General features: G+C 46.4%; 1 long non-coding RNA gene across 1 annotated transcript in view; it reads right to left on the bottom strand.

The window, feature by feature from the left end:
- The window catches only part of LOC135313788 (uncharacterized), a 272,793-nt gene that overhangs the window by 146,126 nt on the left and 105,066 nt on the right, over positions 1 to 21,601 (bottom strand). Inside the window, exon 4 of the long non-coding RNA XR_010373283.1 lies at positions 11,163 to 11,250. This is a non-coding gene — a long non-coding RNA (uncharacterized LOC135313788). The remainder of the gene's footprint in view (positions 1 to 11,162; positions 11,251 to 21,601) is intronic.

Here is a 21,601-nt window from a genome sequence, read left to right as displayed (position 1 = left end):
AGAGGCTGAATCTAACTGGGATAAGAGAAGTGCGAGCAAATGGCACAGACCTTCCCCATTTCTTATAAATAAGCAGATACAGTCAGGAAACTTATTGATGCCAAGACAAGCCCACAGAAGGGCAGAAAGCATAAACACAGAGGCACCATCACCAGTACTATTTTTCCATTTTTCTCCAATTAAATATGCCTCAGTATACCGTAGCTTACATCATAAGTTGTGCCCAATACAAAATACACACTGTGTTCAGCATCGCCAAGTCAATATCGCTTTTGGTGTACCAGCAATCGCATTTCGTTATTTTGTGCCCTTTTATCTGCAGAAACCTAGGGTTGTATTCTCTTTTTCACACTTAACAATACCTTACAGCTTACGCTAACTAGTTCAGCGGCCTCTGTGAGGGCAACCCTTTTCTGGTATTTTCACAAACCATAAATCATAGGAACAGCCTGAACTCACGCGGGACAATCTTTGTACAATCTTGCTTTAAAAAAAAAGGGAATCACAAAGAGACGTTTGCTGCTGCTTTGTGGTTGCAATCAGTATGTCGTACTCATATTTGTTAAATTTGTTGAAATGCAGTTGACTGAATGAGAATACCATGCAAAGTGAACGGCTTTCCCTTCAGGCTTTAATTATCAGCGTATCTCGACTGTTCTCCTCCACTCTTTACATTCTCTGACGTTTCATTTCTTCCTTGATTGAGAGCAACCATCCTATAAATAGATATTTTTTTTTTGGCAGTAATTGGGAATAAAACTGACTAGCATGGACTGTAATCATTTGGAAAATTTGGCCTCCAACTGAATAACTGTACAGGTTTTGGATGCTTGATATACTCCTTTGCTGCCTCTAAAGGTTATTTTGCATTTAATGAGTCTTTGTAGGCTTAAGGTAAGGAAAAATATATTAAAAAGCTTCATAACAGAGTAGCAAGACTTCGGACGAGATACTCTGGTTTACTGGTTCAGTATTCCGGAGCCTGCATGACCGCTATGGAAATGACCCAAATGTTGAAGAGTATGACTGGGACGAGCTGTTCGCGCAGCTCCCTGGGGTATCGCACGGAACTGCAGCCGTGTCGTGGTTCAGCCTCAGCTGGCAACTGAACACCACGCAGCCGCTCGCTCACCCCCCCCCCCACCCCTGTGGGATGGGGAAGAGAATCGGACGAGCAAAAGAACTTGTGGGTTGAGATAAGCACAGTTTAATAACTACAATAGAATGATGATGATAAATTATTATGATAATAATGACAGTAAGGTTAATATAATAAAAGGGAAAAGGGAGGAAAGGGAAAACAGGGAACAAAAACGCAGAAACACGAACGATACAACCGCTCACCACCCGCCGACCGACGCTGCCCGTCCCCGAGCCGCGATTGCTCCCCCCCTCTCCCGGCCAGCCCCTCCCAGGTAACATACTGGGCATGACGTTACATGATATGGAATATCCCTTTGGTCAGTTTGAATCCACTCTCTTAGCTGTGCCCCCTCCCCTCCCGGCTTCTTGTGCACCCAGCAGAGCATGGGAGGCTAGACATGTCCTTGACTAGTATCAGCGCTGCCCAGCAACAGCCTAAACATCTGTGTGTTATCTCAACAGGTTTTTTTCCATGCTAATTTCAAAGCATAGCACTATACCAGCTAGAGTGAAGAAAATTAACTCTATCCTAGCTGAAACCATGACAGTATCCACCCCTTATTCCATATCATTGACATCATGCTCAGGTCCCATACTATTCAGTACAACTTCAATAATCCTTATCCTATCTTCTTATCCTTTAACAATATATATATATATATATATATAGATACAGATTTTCATTTATCATTCCACTAGTTTATGGAACACCCCTGTAGAATGCCTGTGAAATGTCCATTGAGTTCATTTAGTCCATGACTTTGGATTTCATCTCTTGTAAGGGTCCTTTGGTGCGGCGGTGTGCGTGGGGTCAGGTTGTTGCATGTCAGTCCTTGTTCCATCACCGCTGCACTGGTAGTTCGTGTTCTCTCACTGCTGCACTTTGCTCGGTTCCATTGAAAGTTCATTTGCTATTATCATTAATTGGGAGATTCCCACCATGATAACATTCCACTGATGCAACCATAGTAGTGATGACATACAACATCATATTACAATTAACAGCATATTATTCAGTTCATTGGCTGTTTTCACCCAGAATTAAATCCCCCTGGGGTACACACCGAACTCCTCCATCCTCCCGCATCACCCACCAAGTGCACCCAGGTCCTCGAGCAAACGCAATCCCACGAGTGGGTTTGCCTCTGCTGGAAGCAGGAATAACCCAGACTGTCTTGCCCAGCATATTTTTTATGTGCACTACAGGGACTCTATCCCCTTCCACAGTACGTAAGGATTCTGATTGGGCCGGGCCAGCTCGCCTGGCAGATCCCCTTGTGTTGACTAACCAGGTGGCTTTTGCTAAATGTGTATCCCAGTGTTTAAATGTTCCACCCCCCATTGCTCTCAGTGTCATCTTTAATAGTCCATTGTATCTTTCGATTTTCCCAGAGGCTGGTGCGTGATAGGGGATGTGATACACCCACTCAATGCCGTGCTCTTTGGCCCAGGTGTCTATAAGGTTGTTTCGGAAATGAGTCCCATTATCTGACTCAATTCTCTCTGGGGTGCCATGTCGCCACAGGACTTGTTTTTCGAGACCCAGGATAGTGTTCCGGGCAGTGGCGTGGGGGACAGGATATGTTTCCAGCCAGCCGGTGGTTGCTTCTACCATGGTGAGAACATGGCGCTTGCCTTGGCGGGTCTGTGGGAGTGTGATATAGTCAATTTGCCAGGCCTCCCCATATTTATATTTCAGCCATCGTCCCCCATACCACAGAGGCTTTACCCGCTTCGCTTGCTTGATTGCAGCACATGTTTCACATTCGTGGATAACCTGCGCAATAACGTCCATGGTCAAGTCCACCCCTCGATCACGAGCCCACCTGTATGTTGCATCTCTCCCTTGATGGCCTGAGGTGTCATGGGCCCACCGAGCTAGAAATAGTTCACCCTTATGCTGCCAGTCCAGATCCACCTCAGCCACTTCAATCTTGGCAGCCTGATCCACCTGCTGGTTGTTTCGATGTTCTTCAGTGGCCCGACTCTTGGGGACGTGAGCATCCACATGCCGTACCTTTACAACCAGGTTCTCTACCCGGGCAGCAATATCTTGCCACAGTGCGGCAGCCCAGATGGGTTTGCCTCTGCGCTGCCAGTTGCTTTGCTTCCACTGCTGCAGCCAGCCCCACAGGGCATTTGCCACCATCCAGGAATCAGTATAGAGATAGAGCACTGGCCACTTTTCCCGTTCAGCGATGTCTAAGGCCAGCTGGATGGCCTTTACTTCTGCAAACTGGCTCGATTCACCTTCTCCTTCAGCAGTTTCTGCTACTTGTCGTGTAGGACTCCATACAGCAGCCTTCCATCTCCGGTGCTTTCCCACAAGGCGACAGGACCCATCAGTAAACAGGGCATATTGCTTCTCATCTTCTGGCAGTGTGTTATACAGTGGGGCTTCTTCAGCACGTGCCACCTCCTCCTCTGGTGATATTCCAAAATCTTTGCCTTCTGGCCAGTCCATAATCACTTCCAAGATTCCTGGGCGACTGGGGTTTCCTACTCGAGCCCGCTGGGTGATCAGTGCAACCCATTTACTCCACGTAGCATCAGTTGCATGGTGTGTAGAGGGGACATTTCCTTTGAACATCCAGCCCAGCACTGGCAGTCGGGGTGCCAGGAGCAACTGTGCTTCAGTACCAACCACTTCTGAAGCAGCTCGAACCCCTTCATATGCTGCCAATATCTCTTTTTCAGTTGGAGTATAGCGGGCTTCGGACCCTCTGTATCCCCGACTCCAAAACCCTAGGGGTCGACCTCGGGTCTCCCCTGGTGCTTTCTGCCAGAGGCTCCAGGTAGGGCCATTCTCCCCGGCTGCGGTGTAGAGCACATTTTTAATATCTTGTCCTGCCCGGACTGGCCCAAGAGCTACTGCATGAACTATTTCCCGTTTAATCTGTTCAAAGGCTTGTTGTTGTTCAGGGCCCCATTTGAAATCATTCTTTTTCCGGGTCACTTGATGGAGGGGGCTTACGATCAGGCTGTAGTGTGGAATATGCATTCTCCAAAAACCCACAACGCCCAAGAAAGCTTGTGTTTCCTTTTTGCTGGTTGGTGGAGACATGGCTGTTATTTTGTTGATCACATCCATGGGGATCTGACGACGACCATCTTGCCATTTGATTCCTAAGAACTGGATTTCTCGTGCAGGTCCCTTAACTTTACTTTGTTTTATGGCGAAACCAGCTTTCAGGAGGATTTGAACTATTTCCTTCCCTTTCTCAAAAACTTCTTCTGCTGTATTGCCCCACACGATGATGTCATCAATGTATTGTAGGTGTTCGGGAGCTCCACCTTGTTCCAAAGCATTATGGATCAGTCCATGGCAAATGGTAGGGCTGTGTTTCCACCCCTGGGGCAGTCGATTCCAGGTGTACTGGACCCCCCTCCAAGTAAAAGCAAACTGTGGCCTGCACTCTGCTGCCAGAGGGATTGAGAAGAATGCATTAGCGATATCGATTGTGGCATACCACTTGGCTGCCTTGGACTCCAGTTCATATTGAAGTTCTAGCATGTCTGGCACAGCAGCACTCAACGGTGGAGTGACTTCATTCAGGCCACGATAGTCTACCGTTAGCCTCCACTCTCCATTAGACTTCCGGACTGGCCATATGGGACTGTTAAAGGGTGAGTGGGTTTTACTGATGACTCCTTGGCTCTCCAGTCGACGAATGAGCCCGTGGATAGGGATCAGAGAGTCTCTGTTGGTGCGATATTGCCGTCGGTGCACTGTTGTGGTGGCGATCGGCACATGTTGTTCTTTGACCTTCAGCAACCCCACCACAGAAGGGTCCTTCGAGAGGCCAGGCAAAGTAGACAGCTGTTTAATTTCCGCCGTCTCCAAGGCAGCTACACCAAAAGCCCACTTGTAACCTTTTGGGTCCTTGAAATACCCTCTCCTGAGATAGTCTATGCCAAGGATGCACGGAGCCTCGGGGCCAGTCACAATGGGGTGCTTCTGCCACTCATTGCCAGTTAGGCTCACTTCGGCCTCCAATACAGTTAGCTCTTGGGATCCCCCTGTCACTCCAGCAATGCTGATGGGTTCCGCCCCTATATAGTTTGATGGCATTAAGGTACACTGTGCACCGGTGTCCACTAAAGCTCTATATTCCTGTGGGTCAGATGTGCCAGGCCATCGGATCCACACAGTCCAGTAAACCCGGTTATCCCTTTCCTCCACCTGGCTGGAGGCAGGGCCCCCCTAGTCCTGATCATAGTATTCATCACTCACTTCCGGTAGATATGAATCACGGGTGTCTCTGTTAAGATCAGTCAGGCCATCAGCACTTCTGCTCCTCTGTCTAGAGAATTGCTTACGGGAAACTGGGGCAGCAGCTCTCCTGGAGAAACTTCCCTGAGTAATTGTTCTCCCTTGCAGCTCACGTACCCGTGCCTCTAAGGCTGAGGTAGGTTTTCCATCCCACTTCTTCATGTCCTCTCCGTGATCACGCAGGTAAAACCATAGGGTGCCCCGTCGTGTGTATCCCTTCTCTTGAGCCAAGGGACGATTACTCCTAATGGCTGAGATACTGGTCCGTACTGGTGGGGAGTAGGACATATCTTCTTTGAGTTGCTGGAACTCTCGGGACAGTTTCTCAACAGCAGAGACGAGCGAGGAAGAGAGATTCGCTTCATATTCCCGGAGTCTATCAATCAACTCAGCCACCGTTGGTGTCTCGTCATCTTTCCAGGACATCACTGCCAATGAGTTTGCATACGAGGATGGTGCGCTCCGTACAAACTTCCGCCACATGGGTCGTGTGCACTCGGCTTCATCTGGATCTTTGGAGGACCGTTGATCGTCCAGGTCACCATAAACCACCTCAAGCACGGCTAATTCCCTTAGATGCTGAACGCCTTTCTCCATGGTCGTCCATTTTCCTAGGCGAAATACAATATCTTCTTTGAAGGGATACCTCTCTCTCACCGCGGCCAGGAGCCGCCTCCAGAGGCTGAGGGCTTGTGTTCCTTTTCCAATTGCTTTATCAATGCCCCCTTCCCTAGAGAGGGATCCCAGTTGTTTGGCTTCCTTCCCCTCTAATTCCAAACTACTGGCCCCATTATCCCAGCATCGGAGCAGCCAGGTGATAACGTGCTCACCTGAATGACGCCCGAAATCTTTCCGTATATCCCGCAACTCACTCAAGGATAGAGATCGGGTAGTTTCCGTTTCTTGTACACATGGTTCCTCCTCCTCCTCCTCTTCTCGTGATGGCCCTGGTTCATCGTAATCTCTTTCTAAACGAGTTGACTTTCTCTTCCATGATTTCTTCTTGCGTATAGGGGCGACTGATACTGGCACAGGTTGGTCCTCTGGTTCAGCTGCAACGCTTGGCACTGGGGTTTGAGTAGCTGCAGTGCCTGTCGTGGGGGTTTGAGTGGCCGCCGTGCTCATCACCGGGGTTGGAGCAGCTGCAGTATCTGTCGCAATGGGTTGGGTGGCCGCCGTGCTCATCACCGGGGTTGGAGCAGCTGCAGTATCTGTCGCAACGGGTTGGGTGGCCGCCGTGCTCGTCACCGGGGTTGGAGTAACTGCATTCTCTGTTGCGGCGGGTTGGGTGGCCGCCGTGCTCATCACCGGGGTTGGAGTAGCTGCAGTCTCTGTCGCGGCAGGTTGGGTGGCCACAGTGCTCATCACCGGGGTTGGAGTAACTGCAGTCTCTGTCACGGCGGTTTGGGTGGCCGCAGTGCTTGTCGCTGGGGTTGGAGTAGCTGCAGTGTCTGTCGTGAGGGTTTGGGTGGCCGCAGTACTTGTCACGGGGGTCGGAGTAGTTCCTTTCTCTTTCCCTTGGGGGTACTGAATAGTGTTAAATAGGGCTCGATAGGCATAAGCCAGACCCCAGCACATGGCAGTGATCTGTATGTCTCTGGAATTGCCAGGGTGACAACATATTTCCTCCAAATGTTCTACTAATTTTTCAGGATTCTGCACTTGTTCAGGGGTGAAGTCCCACACCATGGGGGGTGCCCACCGTCTTAGGCATTTGCCCATACTTTCCCACATACCCTGCCACGCATAGCTATCAAGCCTTGGGACAGATCTCTGGATTATATTCTTAACTTGCTTACTAACCTTAGACAGATCTGATACCACTTGCCAAAGCAATATCAACAGATGTATCTTAACTACACAAGGATGTTCAAGATACTGAAAAGTTGTTGTAAGGAGGGAGGAGACATCACATAAGATATTAGCTACGGTGCCATTCTGTATTTCCTCCATAAAAAACTCCTCAGAGGAGGAGGTATAATTGCTAATTGCCTCCATGAGGTGGTAGCTGTAGTACAGTAACGGCTTCCATGCAAAACCTAAATAACTGATAACAGTCAAGGCCAGTGTTTTAATAACAAGTCTCCTAGGCAGAATATCTCTAATCACTGCAGAGCACAGCCAGCTGACAGAACCAACAGCAAGTTTTAACATGTACTTTACAATCAGCATGGTAAAGACTGGACAAGCTAATACTGCGAGCAGATTAATCAATGCTGTGACCAGCAACTGTTATTATCTCAAACCCTTCTCGCCCCACGTTGGGCGCCAAAAATAGACTGTCGTGGTTCAGCCTCAGCTGGCAACTGAACACCACGCAGCCGCTCGCTCACCCCCCCCCCCCACCCCTGTGGGATGGGGAAGAGAATCGGACGAGCAAAAGAACTTGTGGGTTGAGATAAGCACAGTTTAATAACTACAATAGAATGATGATGATAAATGATTATGATAATAATGACAGTAAGGTTAATATAATAAAAGGGAAAAGGGAGGAAAGGGAAAACAGGGAACAAAAACGCAGAAACACGAACGATACAACCGCTCACCACCCGCCGACCGACGCTGCCCGTCCCCGAGCCGCGATTGCTCCCCCCCTCTCCCGGCCAGCCCCTCCCAGGTAACATACTGGGCATGACGTTACATGATATGGAATATCCCTTTGGTCAGTTTGAATCCACTCTCTTAGCTGTGCCCCCTCCCCTCCCGGCTTCTTGTGCACCCAGCAGAGCATGGGAGGCTAGACATGTCCTTGACTAGTATCAGCGCTGCCCAGCAACAGCCTAAACATCTGTGTGTTATCTCAACAGGTTTTTTTCCATGCTAATTTCAAAGCATAGCACTATACCAGCTAGAGTGAAGAAAATTAACTCTATCCTAGCTGAAACCATGACAAGCCGTCAGGAGGGCTCTTCAGGGTATGAAAAAATATAAGGGGTTATAATAATCAGCTATAAGACAAAGCGCATTACATGAGCGCCTAAGGAGACATTGCTGACTTTAGCAACGCCGCATTTCCGAACGCAAGGCAAATTCTTCCCTCTGGCGCGCCAATAAAGACCAAGAACAACTTTACACCTCCTGAACTGGGGTTACCATCCACACTCCCGTTCACCCGAGTTAAGCTTGGCACATGCACCAATTCTTTTTAAGAAATATCTTTATGTAAGAATTTTTTTTAATGTACAAAATTCATTTGAATTATGATAACCAAAGTATGCAATAGTTGTTTTAAAGCCCAAATAAATGAAGTTTTAATTTAAACACAACCTCTTTTTTTATAACGCGGGAACTTTGATACAGCAGATGATGCAACCAATGTATTTAGTATCACACAGTATCTAATTTCTGGGAAGAAGCCGCCGGTCACTGAGAAGTGACGTATAGTCCAATCAAATAAAACAATTTACATTAACGTGCCCAGCAGCAGCGTTCACAGACCACGTATCACCTGCTGCTCTAATCACTGAACGAGTTTCTTGCAGCATTCTGCAAGAAACTCAAGGGTTGGAAGTTTGTTCTGCGAAAGGACAGGCCCCGGGCCTGCCAAAGAACCTCCAACAGCATGATATCAGGGTTGAAAATCACCCAGAAACCAGCCTGGATAATGTTACTGGGTGGGTCCCAGACACATCAGACCTACCTAGCAAACCCACACTGATCTGTGCGGGCACAGTAGCCTCTCCCGTACTTTTTTTCCTGTTTCTTAAAGACAGCAGCCTTACATGGCCCAGTGTGCTTACAGAACACCTCTCCTCACAAATACGTAGCTATGAACTTCAAGGCCGAAGCTTCTAAGACCACAAATCTGTTTCTTCTGGAACAGGCTGCAAAACTCAGCGCCAGATGACACTGGGACGATCACAGACCTCCTGGAGGGTGCTCGTCCCTCATTTTTCTTCCCCACGGTGACATACAGCGAAGGAAGAGGAAATATAAGACGGAAGAAGAAGTTAAAGTGAACAGTGAGCAGATATAGGAGAAAACCAGAAAAAGAACAGGAAAGGCAGGTAGAATAAGTTAATTTAGACTCAGCCAGCTCAAGAGAGACCCCAGACAGTGGGTGTCATCTGAGCAATGGAGTAAACGACACGGAACAGAGGGGAAGGCAAGGGCCGCCCTTACTGACCAGGCCCTTCTGCACAAACACGTTGGAAAAACTCTGCAAGCTCAGCTAGAGTTAGTGAGCAGAGAAACGCCACAGCGGAGGCAGCGAAGCCTTAGTTAAGAGGAGAGGTGTAATTTCTGTTTCACCGTTCGCCTTCATAAAAAGCTACAGGAACAAGGGAGATCATAAGAACAGTTATTTGCCAGCATTTTCTAAAAGAAGATTTTCAGTATCTAAGTAATTGTTCAGATTCCTTTTTCAAAGCCTGTTCAAGATCCCAAGTTTCAAACATCCCTGGAAAGGTGCTGGCAAGTCACTCGGACGCTTTTGCCTACAGTAATGTAATCCCTCCAATAGAAACTTACCAGGAGCATGACCTACCACAAAGAAAACAAACTTCCAGTGACAAGACAAATTCTTTTTCGGTCAAAGCAAGCACATCTTGTTCATGCAAGTCAATCAGTCAGAGTGTATTTTTGAAAGACCCATTACATTTTGCATTTTAGGATCCATAGTATTATTGTCTTGGGACTGGAACAGGATTATCTCCCTTTTCAAGGCCCATTTGAAAATGAGTGGTGATTAATCCTGGAAAAATGGGATTTTTGTTAAATTGGGTTTTTTTTAAAGAAAGATAAATACACAACCAAAATCAATCAGGACTTCAATATTTCACCTCCTCTTTCATTCCCCATCTGTACCAGAGCTATTCTGTACATTGCTCTTCATGAAAGAAAAGGATTTATAGATATTATTTTCTTAGCCTAGTGAAGCAATAATCCAAGCAGGAAAAAAGTGCAAATCCCAGCATATGTTGGCCTCAATTTTTCCAGACGTTTTAAAGCCAGGAATAACATCGCAGAAATCATCCAGACCTATCCCAGCAGAAGATCATCTGCATAAGAAAAACACCCCTTTGCAACTGGGGGCTCTTACAAATATTCATGAATACTGACTACTACATACCGCGCCTGAAAAGGCTTAATCCGCTATGGGATTATAGCAAGAGCTGGAAAAAAACAAGAAAAGACCTTGACACAACTAAACAGCTCTTCAGATGCGAGTATTACGGAGCCCCTCCTGCCAAGCTGTGGCCGCCCTGAGGTGGGACCCTAACGCCTGGCACTGAGCTGCTCCCGGGGGCAGCCTGAGCTGTGCCCTCACAGGAGCCACGACGGGGCTCTGGCTCTGATCCGACCTGCCAGGAAGTCTTCCCCAAATCACAGCCAAGGAGAGAGACAATGGAAATCAGAGGAACACGAGGGGAAAGCGGGGAAACCACAGCAGCTGTTAATTGCAGAAGCTGTGCCTGGCATGAATCGCAGCCGAGGTGGGGAGCAGCTCCCGGCGCGGTGGGCACCGTCCCAGCACGCACATGGGGCCGCGCAGCCCCTGCCCTCGGTGACGCAGGGAGCAGGCAGAGCCCACCCGAGTTTCTTTATACTTAGCAAGTTTCAGGCTTTTGCTTAATTTTACTCCCTGAGCCCTCTGCAATGAGCCACTGCACGACTCACCGCAACCCGAAGCCCCCAGGACGGAGTCTGTGCTTCGGACCCCCAGCACGCCGCGACAAACGGAGCCAAGCACACGGACGCGGGTTTTCCGGAGCCAGCCCGCGCCGATGCCCGCCGCCCTTCTCACCTGGATGGGGCGCAGCCCGGAGAGCTCACGAACACGGAACACACGTGCGTATCTGTGTCGCAGCATGAAGCTCGGTGCTTTAATTAACCTGCAACAAGAAGGAAATAAAAAGGTTTCATATTTCATAATCTATGGCAACAGCTACACCACCATGTTCCTTACAGCCTACAGTATGGGAAAGGGAAAAATAAAATCAGAATTCTCGGACATCTAAGATTTCACTCGTTTATTTTGAAGATACAGCCTAGCCACGTTTTTAGCAAAACCTCTAGAAGACCCAATGCATACGCCCACATTTTGATTACGATGATGTACAGCTTCACTTCTCTGTCAGACTCCTGCAACATTTAATATCTGAATTAATTCTCCCTGTTCATCAGTTCCACAGAGCCAATCAAACTGAGGCATGGTGTTTCTCAGAGCCCTGCAGAATACATATTTTGCCCCCAAAACTACTCCTAGCCACACTGTTTTGAATAATTAGTTCATTGACATTCTTGTGCTAAAGAAAATATCATTAGTAATTTATAGAAGTTGCATGAAGAGTAATAGTTCAGAAATGCCCAGTATGAGATAAATTAAGCCTACACCTTCATGAAAATCATTAAAAGGTAGCTATAATGATATACCCAAGAATTATCATTCAGATAGGCTGAGCAGGAACCCTGCCAGATGTCAAAAGCCACCCTTATCTCAAATACTTAATGCTCTGTATAAGTCTTGTGCCTTGGTTTTGGAGAGATGCCAACAAGTCTGCTGGAATTCAGAGTAAGGGGGAAAATCAAATCCCAATATCTCCTGCAGAAAAGGAACACTGATTTCCTTTACGAGAGGCACCTTCCCATCTCCTCTCTCGTGCCGCTTTCCACCACCACCCGCAGACCTGTATCATTGTCCTTAAATCACTCGTGAAGACTCATCCGGGGCACACGGCCCACCGGGACCGCAGGAGAGCCAGCTGGGGTCCCGTCCGCTCTGGACCACATTCACCACCACTTTCTCTCCAGGGTATTTTCCGCCCACCTTCTGTCTCCCGGGCGAGCAGGTGTCCCACCTCCTTTCACCTTCAGATTACGAATATACCCACACAAGGTTTTTGCTCCCATGCTCTAAGTGCGTACATCAGCGAGGGCTGATGCCTCCTCTCTCCTTCAGCCTCCAAATTCTTTTGTATTTCAGATCTTTCCACATTATCTTACACCCTGGGGACATGACCTTGCACCGTGATGCTATCATTTACTTCATCTGTTCGCTTTCATCACTCTATTTGCATAGCCTTATCGTATTATTTATTATTCCACACAGAGTTTTGCAGCTGAGAAATGTATGAATTAAGCAACATACATGAAAGAGCGCTATGAAATGAACATCTTCAGTTGTTCAAATTAGCAATACAAATGACAGGGGGAAGTGGTTTATGGCAGCCTAATAAATTTCCTGCTACCTTTCAACCAATTACTAGGGGTTTGGGGCTTTTTTAAAAGTTTAATAATAGGATGTAATATTATTTGTAGATTTACTTAGTGAGGAAAAAATAAACAGTGTGACTTTGAGTGAAGAACTTAAAATTATATACATTTTACACACAGCTTCAGCTACCTAAAGAGTACTGATTAAACAGACTCTCCACTTCCAAATTAAATTTATTTTCAAAAGATGTAAATATAACAACCAAGGAGGCCTGCACAATGTGTAGTCTATATTCATACCTAAACAGGTTTCATCTAAAAATACCGAAGTAGCGCTCCTGTATCAAGAGGAGGATTCCAGAAAACAGCTACTGCCTTATGTCCTTTTTCCAGAATACATAACACCTTGTTTAGGTGAAGAATGATGATATCAGTCACAAAATATTCAAGTTTATTTTTTATTGTGATGATAGTAAATATGAAAGGATTGGTGAAAACAAGCTCCAGCAATCAGCTATTCTTATACGAGTTTTGTGCCACACAGTAACATTATTTGGCCGTGGTTTACTATCAAATTGACAGCCACCTCCTGAGGAACATCACTAGTGTTATGAAGATTTATAGTCTTAGTATTGGTTTGATTAACTCGAATCCAAAACCAGGACAAACTTTTTTGATCTGATCCGATTGTTGCATTGCTCTATTCTTAGTTTACAGGGACAAATGAACGCTGAGATTTTTTTCTTAACTTGTTTTTGTGTGTGACTGTAATTTATGAGAAGATTTCAAGGCGCCGCCCGAGTAATTGGGAATCTCAGGAAAAAGGAGGAGGTTGCAGAGGGCTATTGACACACAAATAGAACATTAGTCAAGGAAGTTCTTTGAAGATCATCTCCTTGGTACTCAATATCAAGCTCTGTCTGTACTGCTGAATATAAAAGTCATTAATAGCATGCAACGAGATCCCTGCAACGCTGCTCTCCTGCAAGGCAGCCTTCTGGGGGAGAGCAGATGAGAGGCAGGGCCACAGCCTCAGCACAACCCTCCTGCCCTAGCCCCAAACGATGCTGGCCGAGCTGGATTTGAATTCAAGTGCTCCTGATCATTTCAACTGCATCTGCCTTCAGGCTTTGCCCTTGTAAAAACTTGACACTCTGGAGAGAGAAATGGTCACTTCACCCATGCACATCACTGGCTTTTGTCTGTAGCAGCCACCAGCGCAGACCAGGAGATTTGCAGAGCGGTACAGTCGGTGCTGAGGTCCTGCCGTCCACAACACGCCCATTTCCAAGGGATTTTCCTTCAGACTAGTGCTGCCTTTGACCTGCAGACTGAGTGGCCAAGCTTACGCTCCTGCAGCACAGGGCCCGTTCGGCTCCACCTGGCAGGAGCTCGGTCCACGCACTCCCCACGCCTCCTGCACACCCACCGCAGCGGCAGCGAGGACTGAGATTCATTCCGAAGCACACTCCTGCTCCAAACTGCAACGCTAACACAGATGTATCAACTCACAAACACATTCATGTCAGAGCTGGTTTTAATTACCAAAAATAGTCTATTGAGAATGGGAGTCCTGAACAGCAAAACTTCAGCGCTCAGAGCGCTTTTGTAGCAACGCTGCAGAGTGTTGTTTAATTGCAGCAGTTTTAGTGAGAGCAGGAGCTTTCTGAGCAGCTGCCGGGACTATCTCCCCATCTCTCGCTCACCCAGGCAGGCTGCCAAACCCACTGCTGCCTCTCTCCTTACTCGCTGCCAGGCTCCCGCCTCCTCCCCTGCCCGCTGCCGCAGCACCAGCCCGCGGCGTCCCCGCTCCGCTGTCCTGAAGCCAAGGTTACTCACTTCACTTGCCCAAAACACTGCCGTTCCCAATATGCAGAGATGTGCGGCATCTCTTGAACTTTCCTCTTTCCATCTGAAACAGGTTGGTATTTGTCTTCTTTTCATAAAAAAAAAAAGGGATGCTGCAGATATTTGGTGAGAGCATGAGAAATCCCACTTAGAACCCCATTGCTGTACACAGATGCAGCAGCAAATAAGTTGGACTTTTGTCTTCATCCTGTTTTCTATAAGTTTTCTTTTTTTTCAATACTTGTTGGAACTTTTTATCTGATCAATAAAATAACAGCTACCCAGTTGGGGATTTGGAACTGCTGTTGCTCGACTTTTCCTGCCAAAGCTCTTTTAGTTACCAACAAATGTAAAGGGAGAAAAGACTCACACTTGCTGTTCTGGAGAACCGCCAAGCTCCCAACAAAACCTTGCACGTGCTCCTGAATTCCGCGTCTCGCTCGCTGCTGTGTGAGATGTTGGCCGCTCTCCGTTATGTTTAAGTGGTACGGAGCTCAAGAGAGTCTGAAAGAAGAGGTGCATAAAAGGAATATGGCCTTGCACAGCCCCAACATTACGTAGCCCCAAAAAACCCCTAACTGATGGTTGAGTAGAGAAACCCCATTTTCTTTCTTTTACCGTAAACGTGCCCTTCACAGCACTGCTAGTGAACTGACAAAAAAGCACGCACTATTGTAGCAACCTAAATAAATAAACCTTCTCATATATTAAGGATTTATATGTCCTATGCCTGAAGAATCGAGTGCTTTTTGATGAAGGAGAAAATGTGTAACAGGCTCAGTACACAAACACACCACGTACATGGAAGGCAGCGGCAGGCGGATGCATGGACGCCCCATACACAATCCATACGATGCATGAACACAACTGCTGCCCGTCACCTGCCCTTGGCGTCGAAGGCTCAGGTAACCCTCAGACCAAACCACCACTAGTTACAGGACAAGGGTTTGAAGATCAGCAGTTAGCAGAAGGCAGCTGCTTCAAGGCTTACTGGATTCGGAAGCGATCGCACCGAGCTCCCTGGGTGCTGCCCACGAACTTTTGCATGACGTGGAGGTGGTGGCGTACAGATACCATATGCCAGCCGGCCAGGCAGAAGAAAGTAATTATAACGTACGTAATTTGTGTCCTGCAAACACACTACAACAATCTGCCCCATCACAGATCGGGGCGCTTTCACTCGCACCAGCATCAACAAGAGCTGCCCATTGGGCTTAACACCAGTGCCCATCCAGTGTCTTCCCAGCCAGCTAAGGGGACCAGTAACCCACCTCTGGCATTAACAGCAATCCAAAAACAAAGCCAAAACGTGATGGGTCAAAACCAGACGGGATCTGTTACCCGCAAAGTAAAATCAACACTCTGTTGTCAAAACACTCAGAGATGTTGACGTGGCACTTTTCAAGGTCTCCCAGCTGCATCCCATTTTTGGTGCCCTCTCATTTTGGCTCCTCCAATGGCGATGGGAAGCTTGTGCATCATAAAGATCAGAAACTATCCAACAGAAGAAACATTTATTTTTGTGTCACTACCACTATCTCACTTATACTGGCATTCGTCGTCTGTTTATAGAACAACAGGCAGGTTTCCCGGCTGTGGTTGTGAATCAGCACAACACGTTACTTGTTTCCATGCAAGAAATCTGAGGGGAAAAGGCACCTTACGCTCACGTCACTGTTTGTTCAACGTGAGGGAGTCGGGCTTGGCACATCACAGGAACAGATGCTGGGGTAACTTTCTAATTAAAGGGATGCACATGCTGACAGGTCCTTCAGGCCTCATCCTTTTGCACCTACTGGTATTAATACGTGATAGATGGGGCGTACGGATTGCATTACTGGGCCGATTTTATAGACCTGCTGCACTGACATTTCGAAGGAGCATGATGTTGACCCATGAGCTCCACAGACCTTCAAAACTGCAAAACCACTGCAATTAAGAGACATCGCTACATCCCAATGGTTATTAAAACCATTTGAAAACAAAGAGAGATATCTTGGAGGGTGGGAGGGAGGGAGGAGAAAGAGCTTTGCTTAAAGCTGGGTGCATCTAATAAAAGTATGTCATCTTCATGAAATAATGATTTAAAAAAAAAATAATCTTGCTGCATGTTTAATAGACGTCCAGGTCCAGGTGCAGAGCCTCCCCTGCAACGTCACTGTGAAGAACGGCCTTTCTGGCTGTGTATTACCACATCATCGCTACGCAGAACGCAGCAGGAAGCCCCTGACACCTTACAGGTACGGAAGGGCAGGATGAAATCTGAAGCCTAAAAGCAGGATCCTTCCTCCAGAGCCGTATTCTTCACACTTTTCCACGCCTGCCCTCCCAGGAGTGGTAACAACAGCTCCAGGCTAAAAAAAAACTTCCTTCCCAGTAAGAGCTGGGACTGGGTATGACACCAGGGAGTGCTGAGCCGGTTCGCAGCGCTGGGGACGCCGAGGGTCCGCCACGTTCAGCCTCCGAGATGCGCAGGCACAGACGACGTGGCACAGTTTAAGTATTTTTTATTACACATTTCATTACCCTCTCTTTAGCTCACAACCTTACAGGATCAGGCTATTTGGGAAAGAGGCCTGGACTTCGAGACATCTGTTTTCAGATCAAGTGAGATCAAGTGAGAATTATGCTCAGATCAATTGGCTTTTAGTGATTAAAGGCCTATAGAAAGAAAAAGATACAGAGCTTGGAATTCAGTCACCGACTCATCGCGTTTGGGCCGCGGTAAAACAGGCTGCAGTAAATGAATGCAAAGCTTCATTAAACACGTGGCTTCCTAAGGAAGGAGCAACCACCTTTTGTTTGTCCACGGGATCTGCGGCTTAACGAAACAGCAGATTGGAAATCTGCTGAAAACACTAGAAGTTTCCCCAGGGAATTCTTTTTAGTCTGAACTGTTCTATAAAGAATGCGGTATAATTGACAAGAGTCCCATTAAAAAAAATAATAGTGAAGTCATCTTAAACTTGTAGTTAGAATTTAAAGTAAAAATTCCACCCAATCTGACGCAATCAATACAAAAGTCACTCCCGATACAGAGCAAACACAGAACAAAAGAAAAAGGCAGATGAAAACGAGCAGCTGGTTGCTTGAGATCAGCGAATTGTGAAACTAAGCATTTAAATATTTACAACTGCAATGGTTTTTGCTCTTAAGTTTTCTGCATTGTCTACAACACGCTGAAGGCTGACTTGAGCTACAAGCACATGAGCTACCGAAATGGCTGAACGTCAATCATCAAAACTAGGTACATAATACCCAGCGATACGTATGGCAAGTTTTCAGACTCTGCTGGTCATAACAAAGCTTGTAACACTGGGAGCATCTGGCCGTCATTAAAATGAAAGCCTAGAGAAGGGTCTGTGTAAATTAAATCCTACTCATTACGAGGGAAGGATACTCCAGACAACACCACTGCTTCGCTTTTCTATTTGACTTCAAAGCCTGTTCACGATTTTTTAATCTTTTTACTTTTACTTGAAGCAATCGGATGAATCTAACCCCAGAAAATAAACAGCCCTTTATCTCCAGCATCCCCAGAGATCACACACAGCTCCGTCTTCCCAGGGGAATACGAGCAGCTAACGATTCACCATTCCTAGGGTGCAAAGCAGCTTAATGAACAAAAAGCAATGTTTGTACAGAAGTTGTTTCTATGTTCAAGTTAATGGTGCACAATATTACTAGTGGATTCTGCACGCCAGCCCCCTGGACCAGCCCTGCACTGAATTCCCCGGTGCTCTCTTCCCACCTCCGCAGAGCAACCATTCCCCTGGCAAAAGGCATCAATTCTGGTTTTCTTCTCTTTGCTGCTGTTCCATCTCTCTCTTATCTGATACAGAACATTCATTTACCATCCCTCTGCTGGGTTGAACAGCAACATTTCCAGCTTTGAATAACCTTGTATATTTGTAACAAAACTCAATGTATTTACACATGTAGAAAATGAACCAGGAAATATAAGACGTCCTTTCATTATAATATCCTTGGGACTCACCTAGAATCTCAGTTCTATTTTATCTATTCAAGTGGCTTTGTTTGGTGATGTGGAAATACATTTAAGAGCAGCCAGTTTCCACATCCACAGCCAGTGAAATCCTGTGGTACACCTGAAACATTTCAATGTAAAATTTAGCAGAATAAAGTTAATTGAAGGTCATCAGGTTTCTCTTTTTTTCTTCTTCTTCCTTTTTCTTTTTTTGTTTTAATAATTTGAAGCGCCTCCGCTGTCTATCAGCATGTGGGAAAATAAGATAATTTTGTTAAAGCTGATGGAATTAGCATGAGATAAGAGGTTAAGTGTCAGGCTGGAGGCTTAATTTTCCTCCAACATATTGCAGACCAGCAAAAAGAAGTGAGAAGAGGTATATTTAATCGGGGGGCGGGGGGGGGGGGGGGGGGGGGAAGAACTTTTGCATCAACAATATGCTTGCAAGTTAAAATAGATCTTGATCAAAGATTATGAGGTTTCCAGTTAATCACGACTACTCAGAGATCAGACTTTTTTGCAGCGGGTTCAGCCGATGAGAGGAAGCAAAATCCGTTGTTCTAGAAAGAGCCAAGCTGTGCTGCAGGAATACGTGGGTGCAGGCAGGAGCGAACGGCCTGCATTACTGGAGCTGGGCTCCTAATGCTGCCGGAAAGGAAACACACCCCAACGCAGCCATTAAACCACCAAATCATAGAAACGCTGGGGTTGGAAGGGACCTTTAAAGATTATCTAGTCCAGCCCCTGCCACGGGCAGGGACACCTTCCACTAGAGCAGGTTGCTCAAAGCCCCATCCAACCTGGCCCTGAATTTACGTTCAGCATCACCCTCACAGAAGCACAAACGATGCAGTTATTTTGAACGGCGCCTTTCACACAAAGCAATCTGCAAATATTTTAGACTACAATAAGTTACAGTTAATATAAAGAAAGCATGGAAGAAGCTGGAATGCAAAACAAGAGAATAATTTTTCTAGATAAGATCCTAAGTGTAACATAGTTAATGAAGCTGAGAAACATAAGTAGGTTACTCTATAGATCACAGAGAAAAAGAGCTCTTGAACAAGCAGAGAGAAAATGTTAGAGGAAAAGAGTACAACAATGTAACATTTCTAAATAAATACAAGCAGAATCCAAGTTTTACTACTGCATTTCCTTTTTTGACAATAAAAACGGGTTGTGAGGAAAAAGAATAGCCTCATCATTAAGCTGGCTGCTTTTATCTCAACGAGTAGGCACCAAGATTTTATCCTCCGCATTTAATATTTTTCATGATTTCAGTATTATCTGTATGAGCAGCCGCTCATCCTATCACTGCCACTCCCTGGAGGCACCTGCAATTGTGCGAGTGGAATAATTTACCATCACGTATGATAAGCTAAATGCTTGGGGATGTGGCATTTGTAGCAACAGCATCGCTACACAGACTGCAGCTCAGTTCAGAGCGAGATGATGCGATTTGCATGTTACTTCTCCCAGTGACACTACTCAATTTAACTAATATTTACTTATTATTTAAGAAATGTGAGAGACTGAAGCAGTAGTCGCAGAAGCCTAAACCAGTAGTACCTACAGAAAAATATCCTGACATAACTTAACAAAGACAAAACTTGCCGATTATACAGGAGCGGCTTTTAAATCATAAGAGGGAACAATGTCTTTTTTTATATAACATTTCAATAACACTGGAGTGGAGAGCTTTTCTATTATCAAGTTTCATTAAGAATGATTAGAAACACAAGGATGGACAGAACAATGTCGTACTATAAACTGACTAAAGTTTTCACGGAGTAAAAATATTTAACATTCAAGTGTTTCCATTCCATCAATATACCTTTTCTGGACCAGTGCAGACCCCCCGCACTTCTTGGCCAGCGCTGGGTGAGATGTGCAAATACCCTACCAATCCATATTTTTTCTATTCAATAAAAGCCATTTGCATGCGTAAATTATATATAAAATTATGCACACAGAAATATCTGTGTCATCAACTTGTATTTCATATTCCTTTAAAAGGGAAGGTTTTTATAGAACTTCCGATGCAGAGAACTGCTAGAATCCCAGGACAACTGTCTGTCCTATTCGTTTCAGACTAACCTTAAATAGTATTTTATTTGGTATACCATATGCTTCAATCTCTCTGTCTGCCACCTTCAGCTTTTAGTTTCTGAGCTGCAGAAAACAGTATGCTAAATAGCAGGAAGTCTGGTGGTAAAATCACGTTAGACTTCTCTCCCCAGAGTAGAGAGATGTTGGATTAAAAGTATACCTCAAAGAGCCTTCATTTTAAAGTCTATTAAAAAAACCCTCCCATCACAGGGTAAACACATTAAGCCTCGCTACACTGATGCCCTTCAAAGCAAAAGAGGTCTAAATGCAGGCTAAAAAATAAGCACTCATTACTGATAGTCTGTTTTTCGAGCTGCCGAGCGGGAGCTGCGCGTGCTGCACAACGGCAGGGCCCGACGCCGGGCCCGGGTGGCTGGGTCCGCGCTGCGGCGCGGCACCGCAGGGACGGGCTCCTTCCCTCTGGGAGCTGCAGCTCGGCAGTTGCCTGGGACACGTCACGCTGCGGGGAAGCCTGATCCGCCGGCCTGCTCTTCATCGGGGCCTTCCATTCACAGACAGCCATCCACCACCCGGCCGCGTTACTGGTTGGATTTAGGCCAAGGGAACCATCGTCTCATTCTGAAAAACTTTTATCATCTGGGAATTCATTGTCTAACACCAAAGGTGGATTGGGCTGAATTTGTCCAAACTCTCGAGTTCAAAAAGAGATGGCAATGTGTAGGCTTCATTAAATGAATGGGCTATGGATTAAGAAAACACACCAAGAGGAAAGCATTAATGTTACCAAACAGTACATCGACTTTGAAGGCTTCCATCTGCAGCACCGGAAAGCCTGTCAACCTCCACGCCCCACCTTGTATTCCTCCCTTTTGCATGGCAAGACACTACAGAATCATTAAGGTTGGAAAAGAGGAAAAGACCTCTCAGATCATCAAGTCCAACCCCCAACCCAACACCCCCAGGCCTCCGAAACCATGGCCCCAAGTACCACGGCTTCACGGTGTTTGAACCCCCCCAGGGACGGTGACTCCCCCACCTCTCTGGGCAGCCTGTGCCAATCTCTCACCACTCTTGCAGCGAAGACATTTCCCCTAATCTCCAACCTAAACCTCCCCTGACGCAGC

The sequence above is a fragment of the Phalacrocorax carbo genome, chromosome 6 (genome assembly GCF_963921805.1).
Source record: "Phalacrocorax carbo chromosome 6, bPhaCar2.1, whole genome shotgun sequence".
In the NCBI taxonomy this organism is placed as follows: domain Eukaryota; kingdom Metazoa; phylum Chordata; class Aves; order Suliformes; family Phalacrocoracidae; genus Phalacrocorax; species Phalacrocorax carbo.
Note: the sequence above shows the minus strand (reverse complement) of the source record. Positions and strands in the feature narration are given on the sequence as shown.